Source organism: Arachis duranensis, chromosome 6, assembly GCF_000817695.3.
Source record: "Arachis duranensis cultivar V14167 chromosome 6, aradu.V14167.gnm2.J7QH, whole genome shotgun sequence".
Taxonomy (NCBI): domain Eukaryota; kingdom Viridiplantae; phylum Streptophyta; class Magnoliopsida; order Fabales; family Fabaceae; genus Arachis; species Arachis duranensis.
The window spans coordinates 7432266-7442589 of NC_029777.3; the positions used below are offsets into that span (position 1 = coordinate 7432266).

General features: G+C 32.0%; 1 long non-coding RNA gene across 4 annotated transcripts in view; it reads right to left on the reverse strand.

The window, feature by feature from the left end:
* Positions 1-8750: 8750 nt before the first annotated feature.
* LOC127748569 (uncharacterized) overlaps positions 8751-10324 on the reverse strand; it is a 23841-nt gene continuing 22267 nt past the window's right edge. For all 4 annotated transcript variants that reach the window (XR_008010714.1, XR_008010713.1, XR_008010715.1 and 1 more), the window contains 3 exons: positions 9866-9943; positions 9127-9240; positions 8751-8873 (listed from right to left, as the gene is read on the reverse strand). This is a non-coding gene — a long non-coding RNA (uncharacterized LOC127748569). The remainder of the gene's footprint in view (positions 8874-9126; positions 9241-9865; positions 9944-10324) is intronic.

Consider the following 10324-nt stretch of genomic DNA (forward strand, 5'->3'; position numbering starts at 1 on the left):
TGGTATGGGACTGGCTGTTGGGGTTTATTTTGGAGGCGAGCTAGATATTTTTGTATTTTTGGTTGCTACTAATTAGTTAATTAAACCCAAACAGAGTGGGCCGTATGAGCTATGCTAAAAAAATCTAAAAAAACAATCCATTATGAGTTTCACAACCGTAAAGAAAAAAAAGAAAAGACTACTGACAAGAAAAAAGACAATCACATTGCCAGGCCTGATCTAGTAGCAACTAAGTATGTCTTGCTAGCAAATATATCGGATTCGAATCCTAGTTATAACGTGGCTGAGGCGTGTGATGCAGTGATAAAACTATTTGCTTCAAACTAAAGCGATACAGATTCGAATTCTAGCCGTGGTGATTAAGTTAGTATGTGTAAGCAGGGGTGGGTGAATGTATTTGTATAACAAAAAAAATCTTAACTATAACTTATAACATCATTCAGCTGATTCGACAGTAAAGAGAGGGTAAATATGGACAGTATTATAGTGATGACAAAAAAATTTTTCTTTACTTGTTAAAGAAACATGAAGAAATAGGCTGTCGAACATGTGTTATCTTGTTTTTCAAAGGATGGCACGTCTTAACTAAAAGCAAAAGCTGCTGATTGTGACCCATGAAAAAAAATTAATAAAATAGTATAATTTTTGGACTTTTTTATTTTAGGCCCAGTAATATTTTTTGCAGTTGAATTTTTTTTGCCACAGATAAATTTGGATAGGAAAAAATGAATTAATCAAGAATAGCTTAAGCTAGACACAGACACTTAATTCTTAGACACCACTTATTAATTTAGGATCTCACTTTGTTGATAACTAAAATGAAGTGTCTGTACCCCCGTACAATTATAATGTTCTAACTTTTCTCTTTCTCTAGGTTTAAGCTCCATTTAACAACAACAACAACAACTATGTGTAAACCGTAGTGTCAATAAAATTGTAGTTTATCTCATACAATCAGAGAAAATAATTATATGCAGGGGAGAGTGTTCGAAGGAGAAATACAATAAAGATAAGGAGGAGAGTGTAGGGAGATTTGTATTTGGGAATAAGGAAGGGATCAATTTGGAAGAGACGGTTAAGGCTTTTATATGGACATAATCTCTTTCTAGAGATAGCATGATTATGGTGACTAAAAAGTAGGAAACTCCTCACCAGCACGTGTAACTTTTTTGGAGAAAGCTAAATCTTCTTTGGTTGAACCATATTTTCATGGCAAGGTATAATGTTACTAAGGATAATATGCTAGCGAATATATTTTAGGCTGACGGTAGCAGTAGAGTTGATTATCAATACTTTGGGAACATACTTGCTTTTGATTCGATCTACAAAAATAAATAAATATTAGAGACTGGTGATATTTTCTGGTTCGAATAATCATATGCAGACGACAATATTTGAGTTTGGATTGGTGTTAGATAAAAGCATTGGTGTTAGACCACAATATGTGGTGGGAAGTGTCATGATAATGGTGATTTACACAATGATTAATGTGATCATTTATCAATTCATTTTTTTTTTTCAGAAATACATTTTTGGTTAAATAGAATTGGTTGATTTTTTTTTACTGTGACTTCAAATTTTGTGTAACTTATCATAATAACGAATTTCAGTTAAAAAACAACAACAATAGCCCATTCAAAATATGAACAACAACAATAACAATAATAAAAATAAAATTAAATTGGGTTGGTCTAGTGGTTAATTCACTAGTTGTTTAAGCAAGTATTGAAAATTTGAATCCTGTCTTGTGCATGCAGCAATGCATTGGCTAACAACAAACCCTTAGATGAAGCTTAATACCGTGGCGGATTAGTCCTTGATTTGTCGGGTTAGAAATACTGTGAAAAATAAAAAAATAAAAAATAAAATACTAATAATAATATCAAATTTAATTTTTTTTATAGTTCTTATTTTCAAATAATTTAATTTATACTAAATCTTATGTTAATTTTCAATTAATATTCATGAATTTTAAATTTATAAACTAATTTTTTTGAAAAAAAATACACATCATCTTAAGTTTTAAACCTATATTAATATATTTCTTTATTCATTTTCTCTTGCAATATGATTTTTTGTTACTTGTTTCTCTCTCCTATATCTATCGTATTCCAAAATATAACACGACAACATAAAATGAAAGTATGTAAATACAAGAAATAGACATTTCTGTTATTTTGTATATTCTAAATGGCAATAAAATAAAAACCAACAAATCAAGAATAACATGATTAACAAAATAAAAAAACACGAATAAAAAATATTTAACCACATTATTAAATGATTAAAGAAAAAAATAGAATTGTGAAATGAAATTCTAACCAATTTACTTACTATAAAACTAAAATAAATTAACTCTTATTTATAAAAAATATTCAAAATCCCAAAAATTGACAATTTTTATTTTTATTAGATAATCTATTCAATAATAACAACTAATCAAATGTACAGTAGCTAATATTTTTTTCTACCGTCCGCAACAAAAAAACGATTCCGATCCATACTATGTCTAACGAATAAAAATTAAAAATCAAATACCCATAACACAATAAAATAACAAAATAGCTCATACTATAACATAACAAAAAATGTTATTAGGCACTAAAAAGGCTAAAAATATAATCATAATCATTAACAAAAAATTATACTTACCAGATTAATTTTTTCTCATGTGTCACAGTCTATAGTTTCTGGTTCCAGTCAAGACGTGCCGTCTTTGGTGAACAAAAAAATACATATTCAATAGTCTGTTTCTCTACGTCTCTTCAGCAGCTAAAGAAAAATATCTTCTTTATCACAGTAGTATTAGCCAATATATAAAACTCATAAAAGGACGAATGTGTGTTCATAATTTAGGATATAACTTGACGGAAAAAAAATAGACAACCAATCAGAAAAAGAAAAAAAAAAGTTTGATTAAATAAATCTAATCTCAATACTAAAAATATTTATGTAATTTTTAAAACCTCAAACACCCCCTCCCCCAAGGTCCATCGTTTTAGTCCAGTTTCTTTTTATTAAAGTCTTTCTAAAGACATGTATTAAAGTTACTCATCCAAGTACAAAATTACAAATATAGTAAAATACAAATTAATTTTAATTTTTCAATAGAAAATTTTCATACTAGTAATCTTAATGAGTGGGCTAAAGTAAAACTCTTATTAATATTGCGAGATGCATGGATATTGCTTCTTTAATTTGCAACAAAAAAATTGAGACTATGTATGCAGAGGAGTGCCTAAATATATGACGGTTATGAGTTATGAGCGAGGAAGATAGCTTGTGAATGGCGCGTGGCAAGCAACTTATTAACATACAGTTGTAAGCGTTTGCATTAAATCCATGGATCCTTCTATACAAACACCATATAGCAATATACCAATTTCAAATTTGCACAAACATTCTTACATGGAAGACATCATAACAGTCCTCGAATGGAAATGCACGCCACTACTGATGTATGATGTGTTTGAGTATACACCAACAAGAAGTATGGCCCCGAATAAAGTACAATAATGTTTCACATTTCAATTATAATTAATTTTTGCATAGGTTTCTATATAGTTATAGAATGAAATTCTTGACAAGTTCTAAATGGTTGGTTCGTTACATATTTGGTGTCACTACATGTTTAGACTTTAGAAAACCATACGACCGAGAAAATTAGCCATCGTCAAGATTTGAACATATATACATTTAAGGGTTCTATCTATTATTTAGCCATAGTCAAGATTTAAATCCGATACAACATATTAAAATACAACATATTTAACCACTCATCCAAAATCTTGGTTACATTAAACTGGAGTCATTCTTTAATAATGATGGTTCAGTAAACTAGGAGTCAACTGTTATTTTTATAAAAAAATAAATAAATATTAACAAATTTATTTCTAAATAAATGAAATTAATGTTTAAATATTATAATTTTCTCACAAAAAATATTTGTCGTAAGTAAAAAATTAATTTTATCATTTGTGAATAGATTGGTTATTATACTTCACTTCTTAAAGTGCATAAAATGCTCCATCAATTTTGAAATTAGACAAGGTGATTATTAAATAATCTTCTAGGAAGACTCCCATACACTCAAATAAGGATGAGTACGATCCAAGTTAATCACTTGAATTTATTTGAGTTAAGTACTTTTTCTCGTCCCTAAGATTTGGGGTGAAAATCAAAATTATCCCCAACTTTTTTTTGTTATTAAAATTATCCTCAACGTTACAAAACGTTATAAAATCATCTTTTTGTCCATAAATAATATTTTTTAAATAATTTTACCCTTGAATAAAAATAAAGAACTCTTTCCACCCTCACCATTATGATCACCATAAACCACCATAACAACAAATCTCATCATCATCACCATGAATCACCATAACAACAAAATAAATCTGCCTCATCATCATCACCATAGTTACACATAAATCTAACCACAAAATAAATCAACAATCCAGCAACAACAACATAAATTAAAAAGATTAGAAAGAAAGAACTCATGTATATGTTCTTCAAAAAAAAAAAAGGAAGAACGAAGAAGAGAGAAAGAGAGCCGCAGTGTCTTCTCCTTTCATTTTCTGTCTCTGTCATTTACTTCCCACCCTCAACACTCCTCCTGTAATATCCCAAGGTTTTTTTTGAAACATTTTAGATTTACTCTCTAATTTTATCAAAATACCCATTCTACCCTTATCCCTTTTATCAAACCCTAATCCTAATATCAAAATAAAACTCACACCCTTCCTCACACACACACACACACACACACACATTTCAGAGAAAGAGGGAGAAGGAACGGAAGCAAAGAAAAGAGAAAGGGGAGAGTGAGGGAACGGAGAAGAGAAGAGAAGAAGGGGAGGCTGTTCGCCGTCACTACCGTCGCCTTGGAGCTCGCTGGCGTCGCGCCTCACCGTTGTGGAGCCACTGTCCCACGCATCGCTGTCGGCACTGACGAATAGGGGAGAGAGTGAGACGTTGAGGCAGAGAGCTACCACTGCGAGAAAAGCGATAGAGGATAGGTCGCCACCAGCTCTGTCACGCCTGGTTACTGCCTAGCACGCCGTCGGAGACCGCTGTTCCCTCACCACTGCTGCGTCGCCGTTGATGAAATTGTTGCCGCCGCCGTGAGCCGTGAATAGCGGAGGGAGAAGGAGGCGAGTTCGTGAGGGAGAAGAAGCAGCGCTGCCACCTTGCCGCCGCACCTCCTTGCTGCCGTCGAGCTGTCCGCTGCCATTGTTGCCGTTCTGGTTTGCTCTTTTCCCTTGAATCGGTTTCACTTTCATATTCTGCCATTCTGATTTTATTGAACCTCTGCTTTACCTTGGATTTTCCAGCACTATTTCTTGTTGTCTTCCATTCAATTTGAATCCAATATTTTCTCTGGGTGCTATAGTCATTGACATTGCAATAAGAAATGGATGCTGTTGTTGTTGCAACCGCAACTTTTCGCTGCCCCGGTCCAAATCCTGTGTCTTTTCATTTCATTTTACATCGATCTTCCTCACCCATTAATTTCGCAATTCGGATTTGGTCTCTTCGGTCTCTTAGGACCACGTTGTGAGTAGGCTTTACATTTATAATTATTTGACTTTACATTTATAATTATTTTGATATATGCTGCTTGAATTTATGACTATACTTACAAGTCATTAACTAAGGATTTGAATTTGATTTTAATAATGAATTTATTAGAACTAAATATTTATTTTTGTGAAATTTAAATTTTTAATCTGCATATGAGACTGTATATATTTTTGATGAGGTTTTGCATTATTTTAAACATTTTATCTTACTTGAATATCTATTTTTGAGACCATATATATTTTTGATGAAGTTTGTATTATTTTTGAATATTCAATTTTATTTGAATATGTGTTTTTGGAACATTGAAATATTGTTGATACTCACTTAGATACTCTGAATTTTTAAAGTATATTCGACATTCATATGATTGAAAGGGATTTTTGATGAGACGGTATTATTTGATTTGATTTGATATCTTATATATTTGAAAGGTCAAAAGATTGGTTGTATTTGAAATTATATATTTTGAATTGGTTTGGGAGGCTCGTATTAGAAAATCGTAGTTAACGGCGGTTATGACGTTAACTTAGATGCATTTAACTTAGATCCCAGCTAGCAGGGGTGTTGCTAGCCTAACGTGTAGGCCACATGTTAGATCTATTATTCTGTTAGGACACACGAGAGGAAAGGACTACCCATTGAGGTGGAGCCGCCAAAGTGTGAACTTTTGATTTGATTTCTATATGAGAAATCCCTTATTGATTCACTTATTATTATCAACTATTATTTTCTAATTAAAAATTACTTTAATAATGATGTTTATATGGTCTCATGTCGATTATAGATGTATTGTCTAGTGACTGAGTTGAAAAACTCACCCTATTTTTCTAAAAATATTTTTTAGGAACAATTACTTGATTATGTGAGATTTTCTATTCAAGAGAAATGATCTGCACTGAGTACCTATTCTTTGTCAAGTTTCCAGAAGTATATGCTCCATATGTCACAGGCAGAATGCATCCATATTTATTTACTTTACCTTTTGTTAAACATATGTAACTATTCATTTTAGAAACTGTAAATTTATTTAAAATATTTGTAACTTTCTTATTCAACTTATATTTGAGTCGGTTAGACTTGCTTGGGAATTATTTTTCTGAGCGCCGGTCATGGCTCATTTTTGACCGTGACACCTCCCACCTCCATCACACCACTGCCTTAACCCTTTCTTTTCTTACTACAACAAAGCCATCACAAGTCTAACCTTAACTCTGTCCAAAATCAACAATAACAACACAGACAAAGAGAAAGTAAATCAAAGAAAAATATACAGAAAAAAGAAAATTAAAAAAAATAAAAGAATGAAGAACAAATTGAAATCCACAGACAGCACCATGTCTTAGCAAAAACCTTCTTCTCATTCCCTCATTTCTCAATCCCGTAATATTCTTCTCAAAAAACGCTTCCAATTCGTCGTTTAATTTTGCCGTGAAACTGTCTTCGACCACTACCACATTTTTGGGCAAAATGAAGACTGGATCGGCAACAACTCATCGACGTCTCCTTCCTCCACTGCGTCATTCGCAGTGGCTCCTCCTCTGACAACAGCAATGACCGCCTGTGGTTCAAGATTTTGAAGAAGTTTCTACTGGATGAAGTCTCTTTATTTTGTGATTCTTTAATTTGTGTGTGATTCTTTGTTTCTGTGATAATGGTGATGGTGATGGTGATGAGAAGAAGATGAGTGGGGTTAGTGGTGAGGGAGAGTAAGATTTTGGGACAAAGAGAGAGAGAAAGAGGTTTGATGATAATGACGAAGGGGGTTAGGGGTTAGTGATGAGGGAGAGAAGGAGACTGGAAGAAAGAGAGAGAGAAAGAAGCTCGGTTATGACGATGAAGCCTGAAGAGGGGTTGGGGGTTAGTGGGGAAGGGAAGCATTTTTTTTAGAGGAAAAAATCGTCTTAAAAATGTTGTTTATGGACAAAAGGATGATTTTATAATATTTTATAACGTTGAGAATGATTTTAATAACAAAAAAAGGTCGGAGACGAATTTGATTTTCACCCCAGATCTTAGGGACGAAAAAAGTACTTAACCTAATTTATTTTGCACACTATTCTTAAAGTGGGGTTCTACCAAGATTTCACACTTTATCTGATGTAAGGTTGTCTTTGGTATTAATTAACTAAGTCTCTCAAAACAAAACAAAAAACACTAACACAAGAACAACACCTAGAAAACATGAACTATACCTTTGTGATTTTATCCTTGTGTTTATTGTTTGTAGTTCTTTTTAATGGTTTACAGAAGACGAGATAAATTTTATAACAAATAATAAGTAATAAATGTTATCTCTTTTCTTCATACGTAATATATGAGTATATGATAGTTATCACTACAATAGTCAATAAATAAGGGTTTTCGCAACAGTAAAAAACCGTTGTCATAGATCAAAACACTGTTTTTAAACCTTTAGGCAACAGTTTTCTACATCTGGTATATGCAGTCGTTGCCAATGTTCATAGGCAACGGTTTTTTATCCAAGGCAACGACAAAAAAAATCATTGCCATAGTTAATGGCATAGGCAACGATTTTAACGACCATTTTTAAAGAACAGTTTAAAATCGTTACTAGATAGCCAATAGTTTAGAACCGTTCTCTTCCATGATGTACGTAACGATTTAAAACCATAATGGATAGGCAACACTTTTAAACTGTTGTAGTTTTGTTATTAACAAAGACAACGGTTTAAAAGCATCGCCTTCGGTGTTGTTTTTTTACAACGATTTTAATACCATTGCCATTTTGTAGCTGCCTTTGGCAACAATTTTAACACCATTACTTTTTGTAACTTTTTGACAATGATTTTTTGTAATTATATAATTCTCTATTTACAATAGTTTTCTCACGTTGCATTGAAATTAGTTCCAACTGTTTTTTTTTAATTTAGTGTCAATAAATAACCTTAACTATTTGAATTAAATTACTAAAAAAAATTAATTGAACATTTACCATCAAATTTGATTTGTAAAGTATTATGTAAGATCCACAATCACATTATATCATCATTGCAAAATACCATAATACTAGTCTAAGTCATAACTACTTCTAATTATATCATCATCATTTTTCAAAATACCATAATACTAGCCTAAGTCATAACAACCTCGAACTATATCATCTAATTTTGCAAAAAATACAATAATAAAAGAATGTTAAAATAGCTAAGTAGCAAGTAGGTTTATCATCATCGTGTCCACAAGTTCATGACTTTTACTCTCTAACATTTGCTCTTCAAAATTTGTGACCTTAATTAAGTTCGTTTTCCCCCTTCAACATGGTTTTCCTGTAAACAAACAAAAAATAACAAAAGTAAGAAGTAGGAAGTAATCCAGCATACCGCATCAGATTAAGCGTTAAACATAAATAATCAAAATAGAAATCTTGAAATAAAGAAATTTATTCATATCAAGTTATCAACAAAAGGCTTGACATAAAGTGATTCATACTTAAAGTGAGCCTTCTTGTTCATTTTTTCTTCTTCATCAACTTTTTTGGTCTAGGAACACATACATATAGGGTGATCGAAGTCAAGTTACCTTTAAAGTGGGTGATGGGGAGTTTAAAGATGAATGAAGCAAGGGTAGATCCCTCTGCATGTACGCATGTTACTTCTCCAACAGGAAAATTTGACTCACATCTACCAGCTCTCCCTGCAATAATATGCATTCAAAAACCCCAGAATAAAATAATATTCAAATATCCAAGTCTCCAAATTTGAATAGAATATAAAAATATAATTTGATTAATTTTTAATAACATAACATAAACTACAATTCTTGACTTTATTTTTTTCTTTTTTTTCAAAATGGTGTTTATCTACTTAGTTGAATCTTGTGTTACTTGCAATCTGTTTTATTTCAGATACAGTCAGGTCTCAAAATTCAAAACCATCAAACTTCTTCAAGGTTGAAAATATGATCCTAGATATATTTAAATTAAGACCCATTCCGATGGCATCACTGGCCACTAGAACATCAAACTCGCTTGTTGCATCATTGAACATGCTTGCCTGAAGTCCTAATTAAAATTTCAACTCAGAAAATTCTTAAGGGTTGATATCCAAATACAATCCATTATAAATAACAATGGAGCACAACTGATTTTGGCTAGCATGATATTTATTGTCAATCATTGACACACGTGTAGTTTTCCAAACAAGGAAACAAATAGCATAAATTTTTGTATGGAAAGAGTAAAACTTGAAATTCAAATATTAGATTTCCATGAAACCAGTGAGAGTCAACAGGGGAGTAAAACTTAGGTAAGAGTCCACACCTGCCTTGTTCGAGTTTCTAGTGGCAACGAACCATATACTACTGAACAAAGATCCTTTCCTTGATTCTCAATTTTCTTCTGAACAATATGAATGCCAAATTTTACTAGTTAGTCCATTGTGTATATAAGACAAGGGAATGAAATATGTAAGTAAATTCACAAAAAAATATGATATAAAAATCGTAAGATCTCACCTTTAATTTGTAAATGTCTCAGCGTGAAAAGGGTATAAATAAGTCCTTGTCCACTATTTCAGATATGAAGTACTAAGCGTACAATTTACACTACTATTAAGAGATTTTCTTTGTTCAAGAGAGTTGAGAATTTCTTACCATTGCTAATTAAGAAATTCTTAGGTTTCATTGCATCCTGGGAGAGTATTGTCATCAACCCTATAGCAACTAAGTGTGGGGACAAATATCTCTCTAAAGAAAGCGATCTAATCGTGCCTTGAAACCA